This window comes from Rhopalosiphum padi, chromosome 2, assembly GCF_020882245.1.
Source record: "Rhopalosiphum padi isolate XX-2018 chromosome 2, ASM2088224v1, whole genome shotgun sequence".
Classification (NCBI taxonomy): domain Eukaryota; kingdom Metazoa; phylum Arthropoda; class Insecta; order Hemiptera; family Aphididae; genus Rhopalosiphum; species Rhopalosiphum padi.
The window spans coordinates 44,087,853-44,114,803 of NC_083598.1; the positions used below are offsets into that span (position 1 = coordinate 44,087,853).

The following is a 26,951-nucleotide window of genomic DNA, read 5'->3' on the forward strand; positions in this document are numbered from 1 at the left end:
TCGTTAAAAAATATTATGAAATAAAATTATAGTTGAATACAACATAATAAATTCAATAAACATTAAATCAATATCTATTATATTTGACACTAATGTGAAACTTAATTTTTCAGCTTAATGAACAGATGTTTAAATTATTAATAAAAATACTCGAATACATTTGCACATTCTTACAAATTATATTTTAATAATAATTGGGTATTATCAAAAAGTAATTCCTCGTGGAAAAAAATAGATCTATAATATTTTCACTTTTAGCGTTATATGAAATTATATTGACAAAAAAAATGTCAATTTTACATACAAAATTGATTTTGATTTTTCATATAAATTAATTATCCATACACTTGGATACGTGAAACGTTTGTTATGACTTATGACTTAGGTATCAGAAACATTCTAAACTGCGATGACTCGTTACTATTATATATATATTCAAATGTCGCGATATAGGTACATCAAGTAATCAATTCCGGTTGTCGGATATGTATTACTGTTCGAAAAAATCATCTCGATTCGCAATAATAATTTGCATACATTGATTATCTTCAGTGTATGTTTTATATCCTCGCATGTACATATGACTATATTACCGGCGCCGCGTATATACGCAGTAATAAAATCGTCGGCGCCTTCAATATATGTTTCGGTGCGTTTCGCACTAAAAAATTCCATATTTAATTCAACAGCGTAAAATTGTCACGAATAAAAAATAGAAATTTATGTAAGTATAATAGATGCGCGTAATATTATTATGTATACGTGTGGTGGCGGTGCCGTGTTGAAACAATAATATTATATTACACCGGCTGGCGTGTGTGCACAAGGTACGTGTCGGATGCGTGAGAATAGTGTAGTGTACGGTTCAATTTTTTATACGCCCCAAACGATCCCTATGCCAGGGTCACCAAATTGGTGGGCTGCGGACGAACCTCGTCTGACTCCTAATCTTATTTTTATTTTTTCATGTTGACTTTACTTTCTTTGGATAAACGTTTAAATTAAATTTCGATGGACCCAAACGATTTACCGATTTCCGATTTCCTGATTTGAGGCTCTCCAAAAATATTATTATCAAGTATGTCATATAATATAGTGATGCGAACCATTTAAACTATTGTTTACGATACGATCGAACGACTAAATTATTGTGTACATAATGTATTTATATAGACGACCTATAGATACGTATTGTATTCGAGAGTATATATTGTCCCGTAGAGTGTTTTATTAATATTTATTTTCCATAAGTACGTATAGAATATTACTCACTTGGTTTGCGACGTACATCGCGGAGCTGGTCCGTCAAATATATCGGCGGCAGACGTCGTTCGCACTCCCTTCTTCGGACGCGCGACAACGCCGACAACAATAATATAATTATTACATTAATACGTATGTCGTCGCGGACACACGCATAGTGCATACATACATAAACGGTCTAAACGTTTTCCCGTCAAAAACACGACCGGACGTAACGACTAAGTATATATTTATATAAATATATATATGTACCTCTCTATACGCGGTGTGTCAGGCGCAGATAAACCATACATGTGTGTATATATATAGGTATAAGACGTGTAAGGGAAACGTTTCCGGCGGCATTTGCGGCGGCAGCAGAGAGCGAGACGATCGTAATACTATAACAACATTGCGTGTTTTTTTGTATTTCGTTCGGCGGGGCTCGCATTGCGCTTTGTGTGTTTTCGCCCGATCCCCGCCGTCATGTCTGTGTGTATAATATAATATGTTTACACCGAACACGTACGTACATATATAGTGTAATATATATATATAGTATATATGACCTGGTGATGTACACGCGCGGGTTACGGCAAAACGTCAGACTGCGGAGCTTTTTGTCGGACCAAAAACAAAACATAAAAAAAAAACCCCGAAACCCGACGATTTCTCTGGAGAGGTTGAAAAACAAAAATACGGCGTCGTAACTCAATCGCGTTATGACTCGTTACGACCAACGATGTGACGTACGACGACATTATAATAATAATATCGCCATACGACCGTACGTCGGTGGTTATAATATTACGCAACGCTCGTGTAACGATGACATCATCACACGATATTATTATTATTGTTATTATATAGTGCAACAACAATAATAATAATAATAATATCATATTGTTATACTGTATACGGTAATACGTACGGCCGGCGGCGACGTGAACGACCGGAAATCGGAGTACGCGTCATCGCGGGATCGCCGATTTACATAATACGCATGACCATGATAACTCGAAAATTATATATTATACGAATCGCGCGGAAAACCGGTGGAAGACTGCGGCGGCGTCGACGGCGGCGGCGTATGTCCAACAGGTAGTTTCGAGCGCCGCCGAGCAACAGTTACGATATAACGTCGGCGAAAACGGTTTACGGCGGCGTATCGCCCCGTGATGGACACGGCGGTTTTTATCCGATTTTTAACGATATTTTTCGCAGATCGCCCCGCGAGTGTCGCGCGTGTTTATGTTATTATTGTTATTATGATGTCCCGCGAGTGGGCGGACTGACCGTGTCGGCGGTAATCGCGGACGAGCAGAGGCTATTATAATATACTACACCTGTGAACGCGTGTTGCGCGCCGCGATACTCGAAGACGAGTGCGGCCCGAGGGTTTCTACCGCTGGCGATGCGCGCCGACTGCGCGTTTGGTGGATACCGTCGGCGTATCGCTGTCGCCGCCGCCGCCGCCGAGGTGTGGTGATCCGAGCACGCGCCTTACGTTCGGTACTTCGGTTGTACACACACACACACACACACACACACACAAGGTATACGTCGTGTTTTCGTTCGTTCGTGCCGCTGCCCTGCCCCGCGGATTCGACGAGTTTTTAGTTTTATTTTTTCGTCGACCGACGACGACATATTATTATTTTGTTATAAGCCTCGCCGCGTTGCGGTTGTTCGCCGACCGTATACCGATTAGAATTTTTAAGAAAAACCTACTCTCCCCTCCCCCCCCACACACACACGCCCTCATATGCACACCTCCTCGTGACGCGACGCTACTACTGTACTGTCTATACGTCGTCGTCGCCGCCGCGGAGTAGGCGGTGGCGATAGGTCTAGACGTTTTGTGATGAGATTCGCAAACATCACAGCGAATAATATAATATTATGAAAATATTAACCGAATGACAGTAGATTTTTGTACGAAGCACTGCGTTATTGTACCCGACACCGTGTGGTTGTGTCATCGCGGGACGCTGCTGCACGCCAAACTCGATATGAGATCAACGCACTTTTCTCAATGTAAATCGTCAGGCACACTACGGATATTTCGTGTCGTCTTTATATAATATTATACATCTCTGCAGTCGTCCAATCGCGCCCTTCGGCTCATTCGTGTGACGACTGATCAACACACGGTGTCTCATCGACACCAAAGGTTTTGTATAATATGCTCGCGTATTAAAGTCGTGTGTGTGCGTTTTCTATGTGTATAGGACACTTATTATACTGTGATCCGCCGTACAAATGGAGGTGACAGCTTTTGTGTAAAGCACGTGTAATTTGTTCGTTCCCCTTCACCCCCTCTTCCGGTGTACGTTTCCGTCGTCCGCATTCGGTTGATTTCATCATACACTGCAGACACCGCGCAAACAACGCTCAGTAATGCTATTATTACCAATACACGTGCGTATGAAAATTATAGATGGTAATTGAAATATAATATGTATACATGTATAGTATATTATTAGTCGACGTGTAATATGTATATGAACCACTGCAGCAGTGCAGTATGTGCAACTTCTATTTGTGTAATGTACGAGATCAATAATAATCGTATAAAATTTACGGTATAGACAGTACATAATACACATATAGATAATTAGATACTGTAGAATGATGCTATATATGTATTACACTATACTATGCTGTACTATATTATTCTCTACGTGGTAGAAAACAATTAAATTAGGTGAGACTTACGATCGAGTACGATTTTCCTTTTTGGAAACACAATTCGTCGTATATGATATAATAGGCGGAATTTCTATCGTCTAAATATGACTCCTCTTTTTGCCCAAATCTGATGAAACATTTTTCTTTAGTAATAATAATAATAATTATATTCTTTTTATCTACAGTTTTACGTTCAAAATTTTGGGAAACATAAAAAAAGTTATGATGTTTGTGTTCATTAAAATAGCCATTATAATACTATATAATATTAATAGTAATTAAGTATTTTATATTTGTCATGAGGTCGTTAAAAAAAATTAATTATAGGTAGGTACTTACTTGAGTAGTCAAATGTCATACAATTAATAAGCTCATATTGAGTTGACTCTCCTTTATTATATTATTCGATTATATCGTTAGAATTGAATTAACGTTCTTCTATTTTTCTGTCTTTTTTCCTATCTTAAGGAAAGTGATATAATTGAATCTTATTTAATTTCATATAAACAACAATTTGGACTTCTTGAATTACAGAAAACCACGTACATACGTATAAAGGTAGAAAATTACAATAAAAACTTTAATTAAAGAACGTGTGAAATGACACACGTTCATTAGCTGTTACTATTTTATATACAAATAATGTTGTCACTGTCTAAAAACACTACGACTCGTATTAATTAGTTTTTTTAGTTAAAACCTAATCGTTTTTTTTTGTTCTTAAAATAGTTTGTATAAACATGAAAAAATATACCTAAGCAATAATAAATAATAATTAAATGTCTAAAATTAATTATTTTGATTCATATTTCCCTCCGAAATGTTGAACGTCAAACTTTGAGCGAAAAGAATGATAATAATAATATTATTGATCAAAAAGAGAAAAATAGTCATTGATAATTGGGCGAAAAGAAGAAGGCCAATTTTGAGTGAAAGAATTATAATACTAAAATAAATATTTTTCGTTTTTATGGAATGGATTTTCGTATTCATTCGCAGTTATTGCCATCATCATGACTGATTACGCTCGGTTCTAATTTATTTTATGGCTTGTTATTAAAATTAAGTCATTTGCTTTAAGTTAATTTTCACGTATTTAATATGTTTATCATATATGATAATGACCACCCAAAATGTAATTTATTTGAAACGATCACTGTTAATGAATAAAATGGTATACTATAAGTATAATTTGTGTACATCTATTAATTTTTTCCGTTTTTTTGCTGGATTATAAATCAATATTTACTTAACTAATTCCAAGTCTTTACCGTATTCGCAATTATTTCGATTGATTCTTTTTATATTTTACACATTTTCCACTACCCGACAAAACAGTGTTGTTCATGTATCATGACTATCATGTGTAACCGAACGGTCAGCTAATAAAATCTTTATCAGTGATAAATAGTGAGACCTTTTATTACACAATAATATTTATCTAACGTTTCCATCTTCGTCTATACTCCGCATATAAGCAGCATATTCATTCGTGATTTCCCGACGTGCCAACGTCACACGAAAATGACGATACCGAATAGTTTTATGAAAAAGGTACGTCCGTTAAACATACCTACAGTACGCGCAACCGTACGCAGTTTTTTCTACCCATTAAATTGGCCTCGACGCTGGGTCAACGAATTTATTTTCACCATAGCATCATAGAAACGTACGTTTATAATATATTATTATCAGGTTAAAATAGATAAATATATTGTATCGGTGTATAGGCTACTTGCGATACACATAATATAATATTAATAGGACACCGTGCAGGAATCGTTGTCGTTCGCACGTGACGGGAAATCGATCGATACTCGATGGACGCCTCCGAGAGATTAATGCGGAATTATACATAAAAAAAAAAAAATAATAATACATCATAACCGGCGTACAACAATGTGAACGGCTGTAGTACCGGCGCCGTCAAAACCCGGGGGAAAATTCACACGCACGTGTGCGAAAGTCCAAACGGCGATTTCGGACACCCACTGCAACACGTGTAGTTACCACAGGTACCACCTAACTTATTTACGAACATGGCGGGCAACGGATACTATTATTATTATTATTATTATTATTATTATTACATGAGTGCGGTTTCGGGGCGTAGTCCACAGCGGTCGTTCTACTTTATTTTTTTTCGTTTTTAATTTTTTTTTTTTTTACTTTCGGGAAATGCCACCCCTTCATCGTCGTCGTCACGTAACTATGCGCACGCTCATCGTTTATACTAATAGCGTGTACAATTCATTTTTTTACTCGAAACGCGAGAGGAAATTGATGAACCGCAGTCCTCATCTGTCCGCCCGTACCAACTGATTTTATAATATATTATAAAACCAATGGTCCATACACATCGCAGGCAATCGCGTGCATAATACATAATGTATATTATATATAGTGTAGCGCATAAACGGCGAGACTGACTCTCGTACCCGGAGAACGAATTAACGATATTGGATTGCTTTTTTTTCATACATATAATTTCAAAGAAAGCCGCAGCAGTTAGCGAATCGATTGTATTTTTCGCGGCGATGGAAAACTCGTTTCCGTTTAATCCACGTACAGCGGCGTTGAGAAAAGCCTATTTGCGCAAAGTAAACCACACACACACACACACACACACACACACACATATATTAAGTGTAATGTATATAAATCGCAAAAACCGTCGTTTTTTCTCGACGATTCTATCGACATACGTTACGCGTCCCACAGAAAAACGTGTGATCACAGAACGCTACTACAAACTATATAATATAATATAATGTATACGCGCGACGCTAAGCTTGTCGTGAAAACGATAACGTTTTAAAAGGACACACATCGAATTCGACTATTTGGCGCGCGCTTTAGTGTATAATGCATACAATATAATATATATGTGTGTGCAGTGGGTGTGTGTATTGCTAATACGACGTCGACGCGTTCTAATCGAATTAATGGACGCTGTATCGAACGCGCGCGTCGTCGCGCCAGTCCATTAACGTCGCGGATTAAGTGATTCCATAAATTACGGTGGTGAACGATCCTGCCGCCGCCGCGGGAGCCGTGTGTCGTATCGGTTTTTCTTGTGTCACGGTAGTCCACACGAGTGCCGACGATGTCGTCGCCTCTGCGCGTGTTACATACATGCTTGCTGCGCATACATCACGTTATACGGAATACTCAAAGACCCGACGTCTTTCCCACGCGTTTTATCTAGATTCTTGGGCAAACCGATAGCAATAATGTATACCTATATAGGTTTTACCTATATGCGCTTGTATTTGATAACTATACATCATCATCATACTTGTACTTGTGTACAGACTTTTTTCTACATCACATTTGATAAGGAACTCGTGTCGTCGAATGAATATCGATTCACCGTTTTTTCGGTTGTCGAGTTGAAACGGACACTTACATAATATATAATATAACGAGTATGTGTACATCCTGTCATCATCTTTGATATTTCGATATTTTAACAAAATATAGCTTACAATTTTTAAATCCACAGACATTTTTACAACACAAGACATCAAAATATGGTGAACGGTGATCTTTAATTATTTAATATTCGTTTTATTTAGGCTAGGATGTGCCGCGTGTGTGGAAATTCTACGTACGTCTTATGCGGCCACTTTAATACGACGATAATAGAATAGTGGACCTTGTAAAAATTTGTTTAATGACTTCTTAAATGGACGATTTCGTCTAAATCACGTTTTCATAATATATATATATATATAATAAGAGACATTCTTTAATTTTCAACTAGTACTGTTTCTCTGAGTAGAACATAGGTAAGTACCGCGGAAAGTTGCACACAAAAGTGTAATTAGAACTTCGGACCTACATATTTTGTCATTTTGTCATACCATAAAAAAAACAATTTTTAATGTAATATTTTTACTTTATATTTTTTTTTATGTAAATTTTTAATTTTTATGTATTATCCTTGCGTAGTTAATATTTTTATTTTTTTAATTTTACATAGAATTTTTACTATAATCCATCACCTACGATATATAATATATAATGTTTAAATAATGATATAAATTATTATATTGTACAAAATATAATATAATAATAATAATACCATATTACAATTATTATAAAAAACTTTTTTTACATTTTTTATTCAACGTAGTATGACTATGTCAAAATTAAACATTCAAATATTATTTTAGTGTGACCATCGTACATTTCATCAACTTTCATTAACTTTACTAGAGCCGTCTTTGTCGATTCACTGGTTGTTTTTGACCCATACGCATTTTCTGATTTAATTTTCTGTCACATTCATCAGTGTTATTATATTCCTGTTTTACCACTCTAGGTAAAACGCCCGCGTATATAATTTATAATCCACAATTATCTATATGAATGGATATTTATGTAGATAGGTACACGTACAATACTTTATGTATAACCTTTTATATCCCACTGCTCTGTACACGTGTGTGTATAAAATTGGGGATTTTATTTTAGTATTTTATTTTTTATTTTTTAGGACTTTAAAGACTAATTACCGAATATACCAGCCCCTCACTCCTAAATATAGATGTGCAGCTTAAATTTAATATATACTATACACACACAGTTGCATAATAATAGGTGACTACAGCTTACAGAGGTATACAACACATTGGTGTATACAACCCCTCTCCCCAAAAAATCTTTTTATTACCCTTAAAATGACTGAAAATTCTTTTAATAATTTAGATTTTACTTACGAATCTTATCCATAAAAAATGGTGGATAGATTTATAACAAAAATAATATTAATGAATATTTCAATGTTAAGGTAGATATTTTGACTAAAAAAAAATTTCTTAATTTCCACAAACAGCTTGTGCGAATATTGTGTGAACGATAACAAAACCACCAGCCGTAGCATACTTTAAAATAAATTTAAATACATAAGATATTTGACCTTTAATCACCGTGGTAGTTACAACCAGACTACCTATCGAAGTGGTTGAACTTTTTGTTTATTCAATGTAGAAATTAATTATACCTAAACATAAATTTCTTATGTATTTAATTTAAATATTTTATAAATTTTTAAGCACAAAATAGTTTCCAAACGTTAAATATCTATTCACAAAACAAAAAAATACAAAGAATTTTGTAATTTTATCTATCATGGAATTGTAATAATGTTTGTTCAAACAATCGAGAACTGACTTAATTTGAATATTTAGGTATTTTAAAATTTTAACCCTCTCTTTACCTATACTACTAATAATTTTACCGTAAATTTCGGTGTAACTACATTGTATTGAACGATGTTGAAATGTACCTATGTAGTTTAGTTTTAGAATACAAGTTATTAATTAATATGTAAAAAAGTATAAAATGCATGTATAAAATAAAATAAATAAAGTATACAATTTAATTTAATTTGATACGATGATAAATAAGAATAAACGCTTTCTGCCTAGATTCTGTTGCTTACTGCAGTTTACAATCGGGAAAAGGAAATCGCAGTAGTTATCCGTTGTCGATTTTATAATCTAGTTACACCGTTTCATTTTAATAAAATGGTAGAATAAAAATAAAAATCCAGATCAAAGATCGGATTAATAAATGTTTTTTTACTTTTTTTTGCACTTGATTAAAAATAATTACGGTATTAAAATATTATATAGGTCAACTCGTGTTCTATTAATTTGTGTTATTTTTTAAGTGTGATGGGGAAGGAGACACAAGCTATTAACAAAGACATACAGGATTGTAACTGTGATTTACGCACAAAATTTCTATTACACTGTTTTCGATTTATGTTTTATTTTTATTTGGCTGTATTAATTCCGCCTGTACAACTTGCGACAGTTGAATTATCGTCGACGTGCCCATAATACTTATGCCTTTGATGAATACAATTTCTTTGGTTAAACATCGGTTACTGTGGATTCATAATAAATAATAAATATAACCTACTGGCTATATAGCAGCTACTAACTATACATACTTCATTCTATTTATATATTTTATTTTGTGTAATATTTAATAACGGTATACCTTTATTTAGATGCGTTCAAAAAATACAATTCGGGGTTTCGTGAACAGGTGTTCGTTTCACACGATTCTTGCCCCACTCCCTCACAGATAAGACATTTTGAAACTAAAACAATAATTCATGTCGAACATAAAGTTTTGATAAAAAAAAAAGAGACAAAGAGACAAAGAAATAGTCTCCAATTAAAAACTTTGAATATTCAAAAATAAATTATGAAGAATATTTAAACATTTAAACATTATTCTATACACACTTATATATATTTCTAAAAATCAATAATATGGTTCAATCATTAAATACCTCGTATCTTTTGGTTACAGTGCAAAGATGAGAATCGTCGATCATTTTAATAGCATTTGAACAACTCGTTTGTGCTCCACGAACAGAAATAATAATAATTTATTTTTTTGTCTTGATTCCTTTATAGTTTTATGTTTATTGACCGCAAATTCTTATTTTAAATGACCTTCTCGTAAAACTCTTTTATGATGAAATATGATGGAAAAGTGACAACCGTGTTATATCCTCGTTAGCGTAGAATATATTTTTTTATGTACTGTGTGCTATGCAAACATAATATTCAGAATGTTTAGTGTTAAATTTTATTTTTTATTTATATTATATTACGTTAAATTATTTTCTTCCCCTATCTTTTGTAATAATAACGACGATAAAGCATGACAGTGACTTTAAAAAGCTTATTTATGGGCTCAGATGAAAGATTATATGCACAGAATTTGTGGCACACAAGACGTAAGCAGGGGGTCAAGCAAGATGACCATCACAACAAATTTTTATTTATGTTTAGTTATATAACATAACTAAATGGATTGTAAAATTCAAGTGCTCAACAATCGCCGTTAGTAATGTATCATATTCTATTTTACCGTTTTCTGTATTGATATATCAATAAAATTTTGATTTATTGTGTTGACTCATAAAACTGATAAAACTTAAAATTATAAAATTAATATAGTGCTATTAAATATAATAATTTATACAGTTATTATGTTGACATGATATTTTTATACAAATATGATTACATTGTAGCGATGATAGATAATCTAAGTACGCTACCATTTATATTATTTCATTATAATTTATAACTTTTTAAGTATTAAGTATATATATATACGGCGTTATGGATAGGCTTTTTATGTACATCACTGTCTCCTGTTATTACGTTTTCCCAGTATTGGTAATTGATTTGTAAAATTTCATCAAATTAAAATTATGATATAAATAAGTAAACATACGTTAGGCAAAATAAGTTTCTCATTATAAATAATATATAATCTAACGTAATCTAATTTTAGGTTCTCGAGAATTAAATATAATTATAACAGTTTTATTTTTAATAGAAAAAATTTAATTTAAATTATAATTATTTATAAATAAAAAAATGATTTAAGAAACAATTTATTTTATATTTTTACTGAATATTATCACAAATTGTGTTATAAATGGCCATTGCGAACTTCACTTAGCTCTTTCCTCTTGTGTATATAACATCATTTTTGATTTTTCCTTTGTTCATTCTTTTAAAATTATAAGTTATTATTATTTTTATTGTTATTTCCATTGCCATTTATATTTTTTACTACTTTGTAGGCACTAGAATTATTATTATGGTATTTGCTTTTTTATTTTATTATGAATACTTTTGAAGTATCTTATTTTACGTGTATCTATTTGTTTATTTTTTTCTTGTTTTTATATTATATTATCTAGATTATTTCAAATACCATTTAGTCAACAGTCGATGTATTTATGGCGATGTTCAATACATATATTGGAAGGATGTAGAAACTATGAACAATAGAAATTTAGATACATTTATTCTACAGCACAAATTATGTTTAAATCGATATAAACGCTTAAATAATCAGTTTTGGTTGAGAGGAATTGAATGACAAAAACGTTAAAAATCAAACATTACAAATCAATAAATGTAATATATTTTATAGAACTATACATAAACACATAAATACGTAAATACAATTATTCTTGAATAAATAAAATTCCATTACCAAATTCTGAGTGTAATTTATACATTTTGATATAAGTTAATCATGAAAATTATTTGATCATTGTAAAATTTGAAAATAAAATCCCTAGTCTATTTAACTAGATACCGTTTTTAAATATCAAACATTTCACATATATTATAATATTTTTAATTTAATTGTTTATTATTTATTTTTACTAATTTAGCACTTTTTAAAAAGTCTGATATATAAGTATTAAAATATATAAAATAAAATAAATGTGTAAATACTATGTTAAATAAAATATAGAAAAAACTTCAAGTATGTACATAGATTACAAGTGTCTCATTGTATTGTCGTATAGAAAACGCAATTATTATATTAGAAGAAGTCGCTAATCGCCCACCTAAGTATTTTAGTAATTAGTAGATATATATTATAGGCTATCTGTAGTTATTTTAAAACATAAAATAAAAAGAATAAAGAGTTAGTGTTTAAATACTATTTCAAGTGCAATCATATTGTATGCAATTCTGTACTGTTACTTATTATTTATTTTGATATTTAATACTCTCAAATATATTTTGAATACAATTGAATTATTCTATTAATAACGATTCATATTGTATATTATGACTATAATTCAAATCAAATACGAATTATAGTAATAGGCAATATTATCTAGGGGCTAGTTAATAATTATTACATCATGTATACATATAAATACATAGTGTACCTACTTATATTATTTACTACATTTGTATACAAGCCCCTGATTAAAGAACATTAGTTAGAAACCTAGTGTAATTTATATTATACTGGAATATTGTATTAGTAAGTTTCAGCTCCATTTCAACAGCATGTACATTTGCGATTTTTTGAATTTTTATATATACATTATTTTGCGGATAATTTGCGTGATTTTGCGGACTAGTTTTCAATTTTTGCGGACAAACAGTTTTTTAGCAAATCAAAAAAAACGGTTGACATGCTGGTGAAATGTTGCAAAAATTAAAAAAATTCGATTACTTCACTTTTTAATATATCATCATTTTGCGGATAATTCGCGTGATTTTGCGGACTAGTTTTCAATTTTTGCGGACAAACAGTTTTTTAGCAAATAAAAAAAAACTTTGCAAAAATTTAAAAAACCACCTATTTTATTTTTTTGTAAATCATCATTTTGCGGATAATTTGCGTGATTTTGCGGACTAGTTTTCGATTTTTGCGGACAAATAGTTTTTTAGCAAATCAAAAAAAACGGTTGACATGCTGGTGAAATGTTGCAAAAATTAAAAAAATTCGATTACTTCACTTTTTAAAATATCATCATTTTGCGGATAATTTGCGTAATTTTGCGGACTAGTTTTCAATTTTTGCGGACAAATAGTTTTTTAGCAAATCAAAAAAAACTTTGCAAAAATTTAAAAAATCACTTACTTTATTTTTTAGTATACCATTATTTTGCGGATAATTTGCGTGATTTTGCGGACTAGTTTTCAATTTTTGCGGACAAATACTTTTTTTGCAAATCAAAAAAAACTTTGCAAAAATTTAAAAAATCACTTACTTTATTTTTTAGTATACCATTATTTTGCGGATAATTTGCGTGATTTTGCGGACTAGGTTTCAAATTTTGCGGACAAATAGTTTTTTAGCAAATTAAAAAAAACTTTGCAAAAATATAGTATGCAGGTTTTGGTAGTCAAAATAATAACATGTCTATAAAAAGTATTAAAAAATACAGTACCTAATCAGTTTTTTTAAATTTTGGGAAAATATTGCTTGATTTGTAAAAATTATAATTTTTATATGGTAATTATAATATGATAAATGTTTGTCAAGTGAATTTGAAAAGTCAGCAAAATCGTAAAATAGTATTATTTGCTAAAAAACTACTTGTCCGCAAAATTTGAAAACTAGTACAATATTTACGCAAATTATCCGCAAAATGATGGTATACTAAAAAATAAAGTAAGTGATTTTTTAAATTTTTGCAAGGTTTTTTTTGATTTGCTAAAAAACTATTTGTCCGCAAAATTTGAAAACTTGTCCGCAAAATCACGCAAATTATCCGCAAAATTATGGTGTATTAAAAAATACAGTAAGTGGTTTTTTAAATTTTTGCAAAATTTTTTTTTGATTTGCAAAAAAAGTATTTGTCCGCAAAATTTGAAAACTAGTACAATATTTACGCAAATTATCCGCAAAATGATGGTATACTAAAAAATAAAGTAAGTGATTTTTTAAATTTTTGCAAGGTTTTTTTTGATTTGCTAAAAAACTATTTGTCCGCAAAATTTGAAAACTTGTCCGCAAAATCACGCAAATTATCCGCAAAATTATGGTGTATTAAAAAATACAGTAAGTGGTTTTTTAAATTTTTGCAAAGTTTTTTTTAATTCGCTAAAAAACTATTTGTCCGCAAAATTTGAAAACTAGTCCGCAAAATCACGCAAATTATCCGCAAAATGATGGTATACTAAAAAATAAAGTAAGTGATTTTTTAAATTTTTGCAAGGTTTTTTTTGATTTGCTAAAAAACTATTTGTCCGCAAAATTTGAAAACTAGTCCGCAAAATCACGCGAATTATCCGCAAAATGATGATATATTAAAAAGTGAAGTAATCGAATTTTTTTAATTTTTGCAACATTTCACCAGCATGTCAACCGTTTTTTTTGATTTGCTAAAAAACTATTTGTCCGCAAAAATTGAAAACTAGTCCGCAAAATCACGCAAATTATCCGCAAAATAATGTATATATAAAAATTCAAAAAATCACAAATGTACATGCTGTTGAAATGGAGCTCAAAATAACGTTTAATATATTAATTGTAAATAAGCAAATTTATACTAATATGATATGTACCTCAAATAAACGGCTATTATTTGCGTTAATTTTAGTTAACAGATATTGATACATTTTCCGGGTATGAACCAACCTTTTTAAACTTCTAAAAATTACATTTACGTAAGATTAATAAGTTCAAGAAGTTTACAAAAAAATCTATATTGTCCAACGATATTTTAAAGTTAAGTGATTTATACAAGCAGTGAGTTTCTGCATTTTTAAAATACACTCGTATAACATAAGGGTTAGATGAGGTATATTTTTAACGTACCAACTGATCTAGTAAAGCTGTAAGAATTCTGAAAACATTATTTAAATTTATTGTAATCTACTTGAAACTAAATTTCCAATTTTTTTGATTTTTTCTGCAAACATTTTAAAACAATGATTTATAATAATATTGTTACTTTTTTAGGATTGAAAAAGTAAGAAAGTCTATTGCAGGTAAATATGACAATAAATTCAAATTTGGTTTTAAAATTCTTGTTGCTTCACTAGATCAATCTAACAATAAAAATATAACACATATAAATACTTGTATAATAAAGGTGTTAGACAACATAAAAATAATTGTTTTGAATCCCCTTAAAAAAAAGTGACGTTATATGTCACACTATATGCTTTCACGGACATAGAAATTTAGTACTTACAGAAAATGGTGTTTTCTTACGTACTGAGTGGACGATATTGGACCGTATACACTACACGTGATATTAGAGGAAAAACCTTGAAATATACGTTAATAATAATATCCACACCTTTAATATAACTTATAAGCATATACAACACTCGTGTCTTAAATTACAAATAAATATTTATTGATTGTGCGCTTTATAAAACACACATTCAAAACAATAAAAATAAATTATTGCGCAATATTATTATAATTGTCAAATATTGTAATTTATAAAGTATATAGAATATAAAAAAAAATTAACAATAATTTACTATTCTTTTTTTTATTATTATTATTCACTATCCTCCTAGTTATATTCTGTGAATTTAAATGTAAAATAAAATGGTTATTTAATAACCAAAAATATTAATAGTCCGAAAAACTTACATAGGAAACTGTTATGAAAATGATAGAAAGATTTGAAGCGACATCGAAAAACGTAAAAAAAGGTTTTGTCAGTCATGACTACCTCAGCCAGAAAAACTATTTCATTATACTTTACTTTACTCATACTGTATCTATCTACCTCTCTAATTCGTAAAAGACTGGACCAGAATTAAAAGACTTTTGGCAAACAGCATTTGTTCGTTATTGAGATAACCACTGATTGAAAATAATTAATATGTCTTGAAATCGACCGGATCAGATCAGGCAATCAACATCGACCACTGACGACGACTATCCCCAAGGGACATTTTTTATTATTATTATCATTATTATTACTACTACTATAACGGTGGACAACAGTGTTCCGAATTCGCGTGTTGCACGATATTCGTTGACTTAGGTTTTTATAATTTGTTTTTATATATATAGCAATGCCGCATACAGAGTGATTCATCGAGAACGCTCATAATCCAACTATAATGAAGTGATTTTAATTCTTGTTTCCAGAATTTTTAAAAATACTGAAAGACCATATTTACTTTTTTAACATTAAAAGAGGATTCTGTAGTGGTATAAACTTCTTTCTTCGAATACATTTGAATAAGTGATTTGAAGTTTCTGAGTTATTATTTACCTACTAAAGATAAAATTAATTAATAAAATATAAAATATACGTGATAATATTTAATTAAGAACTTATTAAACTTGAAAAATCTTTACAATTTATAAAATTTAATGTAAATTTATAAATAAAATAATACAATAATTATCTAATCATTATATATTATTATGATTTATAGATTCCATAATATCATCTAAATCTATTACCATAGACTATAATCTTTAGTTAATAAATATATTAATAACCCACAAGTGACTTTTTTAGTAATAAAATGAAATAACTTATATTATCAAACTTAAGTAAAAAACATTATCCATGTTTTGCGTTGTTTTTTCATAAAATTTCAATTTTAAAACTAGATATGATCATTTTTTAATTGTAATATTTTACATACTTATATTATGGAGTGAATATGCTTTATAAAGCACTCTGTACGCAGTGTACATAGTCCACGCATCAGCAAATCGCTTGATTTGAAAATAGCGATTTTTATAGGATGATGATGATGATGATGATAGGGATGAGTAGAAGAACGAAGAGGAAGGGTGTTCCCGAGAAACATCGCGTAGATCCCTTGGGAACGCTAAAAACTGTTTTCATTTATATATAGGTCAAATTTTACGCATACATATATACACCAGTACGGCAGTACACCACTACATGTGGACACGAACGCGTATGGATAGATATTCTATAGTTCGTTTTAGTACTGTGCGATGTCAACACGTTTTCAAAAACAAAAATATAAAATGGTAAAAATGTTGGATATTTTTACAGATAGGGTGCTGCGAATAAAGAGACGACACGAAATAATATCATAAACTCGTCGCTTTTATATAAGCAAACTGGGACAACGATGATGGTCTTTATAAGTACCGGTACGTGTGCAACGAATATTGCCAAGTATTAGTGGTTTTTCATTTTTTTTTCCTCTCTAACGGTTTATTAAGGTCGTCTACTCGTCTGTTAAAATAATATACCCCAGGTTATACTGTATAGTAAGTTAAAAATAAATATCCTTTTTCCTGAACGAATAAAAAATTGTATTCACACACCCCCATATTTTGTTCGAAATAGACGTTTAAATCAGTAAATATAGGTCTGTATGTTTTTTTTTTTTACTTATTTGAATTATTATTTATAGACATTCATTATAATATACAATTTTTATAATTACCTACATTTTAGATTCTGAACTAGGTATAGTATGCAATACAAAAGAGTTTAGAGTGTTTAGACTTTGCTTACTTAATATTGTATAATAAATTATTTTGAATAACTTGACGAATGACGATTATGCACAATTCAAATACTAAAACACAGTATTACCTTTATACATTATATAGTATACACTATACAGCAAACGTTGACCATAAAATAAGTTAAATGCTTGGAATAGAAACATTAAGAGCTCTGGTTACTGCAAATTTTTTCTGTATTGATTACAGTGTTACAAATTTAAATTAATTCACTTATCACGTTGGCACAACTTTTGTATCTCACATCACAGCTTTTTTTTTGGGGGGGGGGCAGTTATAAGATGTTATACACATTAAAGTTCCCTACACTAAATATTTGTTAATTGAGTTTTTTATTTCGTTCTTTTTGGTGTGAGACAATGTCATATTATTATTATAAATGTCAAAGTAATGATAAATCGTTACCAAAAGAAATTATTTTGAGTGGAACTCCGGTTCCATTTATTGTTTATCTTTTTTATACGTTAGAGAGCGTAATATTTCTACTATGAAATATGGTTATAAAACAGATAAATTTAACAAATTTTCTTAAGAACAATAAATTCACAGTCTTTTAATACTTTCAAAAAGTAAATTAAAAGTATTTAAGGACCATATTTACTGTAATTTTGTTTTATAATTTTATATTTATATTTAAAAAAATATATATTGTATGAACCAATACAGTTTAATACATATTTATATAATAATAAAATATTTATTTAATATGCCAACCAAATGTATACGGTATACCTGTCCTATAGTAAATAGAGGAGTAAGCACTTTATTTGCGATGTGACGATTTTATTGAGTCAATTGTTAATGTCTTATAATTTACAGAATTAACAGATGTTCTATAAAAACGCTCTTCGTAAGTACTTGAAATCCCAAACCTATTAAATTATTTGAAAGACTAATGAAAAAAAATATGAGAAAAAATCTTTATGCTGTATTTAAGTATTAAATTGTGTGTATAAAATACAGGGTAGGTATACAGTGCCACAGTGGTTATGGTATCCAAATAAAATATAGAAACAATCAAATAAAAATATAACCTTAAAAGAATGTGCTTATAATATTTCGAAGATAGCGTCTCAATAAATCAATTATACGGTTAGACGTTGTATTTTTTATAAGAAATATCAACTATGTGCCAAGTCAAAATAAAGACAAATTTAGACTGAAAAGAATTCGTCATGGAATCCGGGTCTGTAATTAAAAATTCCTTTAGTGCGTAAAAATTAATCAATTAAATAGCTTATTCAATAAAATTTAAAAATATATTAAAGGATTATACCATTATATTATATAATAAATATAATTAATATTGTTTAAGAGTCTGAGAAAAAAGATTAATGTACCGTGTCGAACCTATTAAGTGAATTACATTTGAATTGCAAACAATCAGGTTAATATTTCTTCAATTTATGGGGTTTTTATAAATTACATAAAAATGTTTTATTTTTTTCTTTCCTAAACTCAATTTTTAGTTGGTCGAGATGCAGTGTATAATGTGTATACCATACACTCAGTATACACTTAATACATAAATATATGTGCATATATTATATAATTCCTATAACGATAAAAAAATATATATATATCGATTCGGATTTAGTATTGAATTATATATTTATATTATGATCAACTAAAACATATAATTTTTTCAGTATATTTCTTCGTTTTTTAGCCATTAATTCAAATCTACCTCATTCGATATAGAATTAACTACTCATAACTTATTCATTTTACCAATAAAATTTTTTCCTCCTAAGAATTTTACATTTTTGCGTATTATTATATTTAATAAATAACGTTTAAACATTTATTTAGTAAGGTACACATAATAATAACATATTTTATTATCAATCATTTAAAAACGAAAGATTTTTTGTAAAATATTATTTCACACGGCCATTATTAAAGTGTTTCCGAAATATAGATTTCTTATTTCATAGCACTATTAAAGCAATGTTGTTTTTCCGTAAATCTTGGCATTAGACACCAATTAACGTAAGTTACATAAAACAAGTATTTTGAGATTATATTCCACGAATTTCTTCAAAAAATTATTGATTTTGGCAGTTTATTTTATACAAGATTTAAACAGTTGCAAACGATTTTAAAAGCATTTTATCATCATATACATTTTATTGTACTATTATGTATTATGCAGAAGACCTATCACCAATGGAAAACGAAAATAACTATACAAGTTTAATATTTATTATACTTATATTTAAGTAGTAACAAGTAGTTACTGAATGACATTGTGGATGTACATTTAAAAAATACTTTTGTTATATTCATAACAATTTGAATAAAAAACTAAACTTCTGCATATGTCGGAAAACTGCTATTATTATAGTGTTCAATAAAATATGTTGCGTAATAGTCGAAAACTTAAGTTAAGTATATCAACTTAAAATGATTACCATTGCATTTAAAAAAAGTTAGTTATTTGAATTTCAAAGTTATTTTAGCAGTAACAAAAAAAAAATATTTTGTTTTAAATAAAAAATAAACTATAAAAATAATGATATTAAGAAAAAATTCCAATTAGATAAAATTAGATTTAAAAATACCGCAGTCATAGCTTTATTACTACGGAGTTAAACTTGACTAAAAAATTATATACTTAATATTTATGAAAAAAATAAAATAAAACATTTATTAGTACGATGAATAATGCTAAAAATTTTCAATGAAATGCTGTAACAATGTAACATGGACATTTCTGAGCACTTTGACCCTATGGAAAAACATTTTTTATTTTTAATTACACATTTTATAGATATAAATAATAACCAGAATATTATAATGCTAAAAAATGTTACATAGTCACAATTTGAAAGACCTTGTAGATAAATATGTTTATAAGTTTATAACACAATAAAAATAAACCTATTATAATTAAAATGCCGTAGAATCATATTATTTACTTTAATCTATGTGTAATAAAATCTTAATATGGTATATTATCTTATTTTTTTCAAAACATAATTCATTGACTAAGAATTAATTATATAATTACGTATTATTGTTTTAACATTGATATATTGTAAAACAAAATTATACTACATCATAATCTAAACATTTAATATGGTACAAAAGTATTTTTATTGTTTCAAATTTAAATTATAATAACTCGTATTTTAAGTATTATATATACTATATTCTTATAAAGAAATAAATTCAATTTGAATGACTAAGATTGTATAGTATTAGTCTCATAAGTTTAATCAGAAAAACGTTTTCCCATAGGTAATTACTTTTAACTAAAATTAAAATGAAGGAATAAGATGCTAAAAAAAAAATCGAATTTTTTAATTACACATTAATTTAATAAACTTGATCTAATTAGGTGAAATGATTTAACTTTCTTCATTTATTTTTAGTCTTATTAAATTTTCATATAAAAAAAACTATATTAAGTACATGATTTATAATATAAGATGTCATTTCTTCAATTAAAATTAATCTTGATCGCATCATTTTATGTCCTTTTAGAATTTATTCAATTTCATTTTTTTTATTTTTTTTGCAATAAAAAATAATTTTATCAAAGAAATTTCTTATAAACAATTTAAACATTAATTTAGGTTTATTATATTGTTCTAAAAATCATATAATTTTATTGAAATAATAGAAGCATGTGTTTGTATGTCGGAGTAGGTACCTATATTATATATTTTATTGTAATTGTTTTTTTATTATTTTGAAAGTGCTATATTATACTAAACAAATGTAAAGCCCATAATTATTATGCACTAATTTCTAAATTATAAATTACTAATTTAGGACTACTGTCATACATGATAATATAAATATTTTCCTGTAACCCAAAACATCAAACAATATATTATTATTAATTACGGTTAAAAATATTGCATGATGTAAATTATGTGTGTTATACTAATCAATATTAATCCAAATCCATTCATAGATGTTTGCACCTATGAAGGTGCATCATAAATTTATAAATATCCGATATTAATATTTGTTTTGAACGTTTACTTTATTCAATAAGTATAAGTAGTATAACATATATATTCTATCTATAGATACATGTTAATCCAATTGCTAGAGAATACATAATGTATAGCTATTGACCTATTGTAACTATTGCGTTTATAGGTTTATCATAAATTGTGTACTTTCAAATAAAATGTTATTTAAAACGTTTAAGCATCATTTTTGTATAAGTACATTTATTGATTTTATTTTATAAAATTTATTGTATACCTAATCAAATAATGTTGAAACATCGTCTTTCGAATGTAATCTTATTATTGTATTCTAATTTAATATCATAGTTTATAAAAACTCGACGCTACAGGTACTGACTACTGATTAAAAGCGAGTAAAACTATACAAGTGTCAAGTACGAGGTCTTCTTTGTCTGTATTCTTCCACGATATTTAAATTATTGGTTGTTAGTTTAACGAAAAACTTTAAAAACTATTGTGATACAATATAGTTTCCACCGGAAGAAAATATTACGTAATACCAACGCACTCTAGTGATATATTCGGGAGGAAAATTGAACAACTCGCCGAACAACCAAGGTTGAAAACACATAAACACACTTGCCATTTTAGAGATAAAGAAAATCGACAATCAGTGATGATATAAAATTATCATTTTTATGCAAGTACGTATACAAGTAAATTTTATAGTAATTTTTAAACATAATACATGTATCGATATCTGCAACTTTAAAGTTGATGCAAATACGTGTGCACATAAAATAATATATATTTACATTGATTTGCAAGCCCTGACACATGAAATAGATGTAAACATTTATTTCAGAAGACATCGATAAGAGTGGATTAGTAAAAATTATATGAATAATATATATTGTTTGAATTTTTGAAATGTGACTCTTATTACATGACCCGATTTCACACTATTGACCCAATAACGGGCGAGATAGTTCTAATGCAATCGCAATACAATAGCCAATAATATATTGTGGTTTTGGTCTAATTTGTAAACATATACGGTACTTGATATATATAATATATACTAAGGAAAATTATATATTTTACGTGTGGATTATAATAATATAAATAGTTGACCGCGTACGCGGAAGTTTCAGATTTCGTATACACACAATATGAAGGGCGAGATGAAAATACCCATTCGAAGGTCAACATTAACGAATGACCTACTACTATAATACTATAATACTACTAATACTACTGATAAATGGTTAGGTTACTTTTTAATCACTAATTTATCGTCGTCTAAGACTCTGTATGCCTCAACATACTCTAAATCTACCAAAACAACAGCTACGGTACTCTAAGCTTTTTGTTAGTAGGTCATTCGACTCACCTTCCATTGACAAAGTTCAGTTCACGAGTGTATGTGTGTGTGTATATAATAAAATAAATTATGTTAATAGACACGAGGTTCGTAAAATGATTACGTTACTTGAACGGCTCGTTGTCACGTGAATAAAGTGATAAAAAAAAAAAAAATCGAAACAATAATACGCTCCAAGACGTAAATGAAAGCAATGAATAGTGGTATAAATACGAAACGTTAGAATTTCCAAAGGACCGCGCAATTTAATGTAAAACAGAAAAATTATCGTACAGAATAACGTACGGCGATAAATCAATATAACGAATAAAACGAATAATACTATGTATTGCGTATACAATATCCGTTAACGAAAAAAATTTATCAAAACATATTAAATCCTTAATCCTTTTACTCGCGTTTTACTACGATAATCGTAAACGATTTTTACTCCTTCTCTTCGGAGTCGTCTCGATGTGTTTTTTTTTTTTTTGCGTGTAGCGGTTCATAATTCAACGCATTCCTGCGCAATGTCCCTAGCCGAGATTTGCCCCCACCAGTCGCCCGACCAAACCTCCTAAGGGGGTTTTCGTCGACGCGCACGTGCGGGAGCCTCCCTCGCGCATAGAAAGCGCCAGCGTGCGTGTGTGTGTCCGCTTGTAGGCGTGTGCGTGTGTACAAGACACGATGTATGACATTATACGTACAAACACGACCGGAGCAAATGGTGCGCACGCGACACCCCCGACGTTAGCGGTACATTATATCCACTCGGACGACGACGTGAGTTAATTAGATCTTAATTTTCTTTTCCGTCGACCGTAGTCGGATTTTTTTTCTTTTTATTTCCGGTCCGTTTTGGCCCGTCCCGCCATACGACTCCTCATCCGGATTCGATTACGGACAGAGCGTGATGGGTACATATGGTGCAATTCGTGTTTTCTGTCGCTCGAACATGCGCCTTGACGACTGCACGCCTTGACGACTTCTATACTATATATTCCGAGAAACACGTCGATATCGACGCTTATATATCGTATACCCCGCCGTACAGGGAGCGGAATCCCGTAGCGAGGGGGTTGTGACAGCTGAGTACACCGACATACAGTGTGGCCGGACACGGGGTTGTTGATCGCGAGTGCGATAACATGCGATATAGATTATATACATACGTTTTTATAACCGAGTACCGCCAATACGAGTTTTGAAAATGTCCAAGTACCACTCGGTCTAATAACCTTTTCTTTTTTTTGTTTTGTTTGTTAAAAAATGTACACGGAGAGCCATTCGTAAAAATGCAAGGAAATTGTGCACCTAATTAAGAAAATGTAAGCGTTCAATGCGCACAAAAGCAAAATATCAAATATGATCAATTATTATTATAATAATTATGGCTTAAATTGTTTAATAAGACGATCGATGATGTTTTGAAAAACGATTACTTCCAACTCCGCATGTCGATAACTCTAAGCCTTCATTCGTTTTTTCTACGTTCCAATTTATTTCTGTTTATTCTTAGTATATAAAAGTGGGAAAATGTGTTTTTCGTACAGATACATCAACACACAAGCTAGGTATTATGATTTATTATAGACTTTGTTTAGACAACGCCAATGTTTAATTCCAAATTTTTTTAAAAACCGAAATTTCTTTTATGTAAAACAGACTATGAAATGTTGATATCGATAAACTATTTAGTACCTAACCTAGCCTCAAGACATGTTACGCTCAACCACAATGATGTCTGCGTTAATCGCAACACATATAGTACCTAAGCGTACTAAAACTACGGTTCTATAATATAATATAAACGTAATAATGTCAGTTTTATGATTTTAAGTTTACATAAATAGGTTTTACTCGAAATAATCCGATAGTTACCGTTATAATCATTTTATTTGTTTATTAATTTAATCTGCCACGAAACGAGATAAATAATATATAGAGTTCTGAGTTTCTATGCTTTTGAATTATATGCGTAAATACTATTTATAATAATAATAATACTTTATCTTACTATACTTATAGAATATAATTATGCATAGTTTAATTTAGATCAATTTTTGGTTGACATCCTACAAAAATTACTATATAAACCACCAATAACGAGATAGTATACTAATATGCTATCAGTTAACATGATATCAGTAAATTTAAAAGTTATCCTTTATTCTTTATATTCCAAGGCCATAAATTATCCTTTAATCTTTATATTCCAATGCCACACAATTAAAACCACTTTACTTACATTTACCTAAAAAACAATATTTTTTGCGCACAATTTTACGAATCGTTTGTGCAAAAATTTACAAATAATAATTAATAGTTACCCTTTTTTTAAATAGTTTTTACACATTTCCTGAAACATTAGTGAAAACTTATAATAATTGATAGTATACGGAACAATAAATTGGTGAATTCCTATACTTAAAAAAATTGAAATCGATGACAAATAAATCGAATGCACTATAGCATGTTACATAAATAACATAATAAAACATATAAGTACACATTAGGTACATTTTAAATTATAAAAAATGTATAATTATTTTTAATTTTGATAATAACATTTTTGCTTATTTAACAATTTCATCCATTCTTTTTAATGATATATAAAAAAGAATTGCTGACTAATAATATTTTAGTATGTTCGGTATATCTAACCTTAGATTGATCAACAATTTGATAACAATTCTTAACTTAACTATAACCTTATAACTTTTCTTAGTTATCCATGAATAATTATTTTAATTTTTAATTTTCTAAACTCGCAAAATTTAAAATTCTTTAATACTTAATAAATATTTTTTTTCTTAATACATTTTTTACCGTGACGTCCATCATTGGATATCGTTAATAAACAATAGATCCTATATTTAATTTGTATTATGTAAAAATGCAACAAAATAATGCATTTGAAATATATATATTTTGATTTTGAGAAGAACGATGAATGTGTTGATTTTACAATAATGTATTTTGTGTGTGTGTTGTCAATCTTCAACTTTGAGGTAAGTTTTTGTTAGAAAATTTGATCTAGTTTGATCTTTAAAGAGGTCGAATTTAAATATTCTCAGTATTTACAAAAAGAAAGGATAAAAAAAAATGTTTACTCAAAACCAGTATTTATAGAATAACGTATTTTATTTTTTGTTATATAATTCAAAATCAATAACCGCTAATATTTAAAACTTTCAAAAATGTCAAATACTAATTGACCAATAAATTATAATAAACAATAATAATAAGTATATATTTCAGTATATGTTTAGAGCACCAATATTTTTAAGTAATTATACATTTTGTATAGTATCTTATACTTTTTAGTGAACAAATTTAAAAAAAAAGTTTTGATCGATCTTAATTTTAATTTAAACCTATTAATAAATATGTGCCTTCTTTATTGTCAATAAAATTTTTTCATTGTATAAATAGTCTGGACTGAATAAGCTCACCAAATTAAGTCAATTTGCGCCTATGCTTATTGATTAGTTAAAATCTCAATGTTTTCTATCATAGCTTAATCCCCGACTTTTTAAAGGCTTTCAACATTGTATACCTGTAATTCACATTTTAAAATCTATATTTTAAATAATCACCACAAACGCACTATCTGATTTTTTTAAATAAATTAGTTGCATTTTTTTTATGACAATTTTTAAAATAAATTAAATTTCTAGTCAATAACGGTCCATACTCAGAATTTTTTTAGAATAAATTACAGGAAAGAGTTTTAACATTAATTTCCGTTTTAAATATTTAAATATAAGATAAAAGTTATGATTCATATATTTTTTCCATCATTTTACACCACTTTAGAATATATATAAATATATAAAACAGCACGTCATTATGTACTTGATTATGACTCATTCAAATAATATGCAAATTTAACCAGCAATCTATATTCAACCTGTTGCTAGATAAAA

At 29.2% G+C, this 26,951-nt stretch overlaps 1 protein-coding gene across 4 annotated transcripts in view; it reads right to left on the bottom strand.

Moving 5' to 3' along the window:
• LOC132920067 (uncharacterized) overlaps positions 1-23,529 on the bottom strand; it is a 62,896-nt gene extending 39,367 nt beyond the window's left edge. Inside the window, exon 1 of one of the 4 annotated variants that reach the window (XM_060982117.1) lies at positions 23,053-23,529. The gene's annotated coding sequence lies outside the window, so the exon portion shown is untranslated. Of the gene's footprint in view, positions 1-1,272; positions 1,470-2,173; positions 2,681-23,052 lie in introns of those variants that run through there. The other 3 variants (XM_060982119.1, XM_060982120.1, XM_060982118.1) reach the window with 3 other exon arrangements.
• Between the last annotated feature and the right edge of the window lie 3,422 nt (positions 23,530-26,951).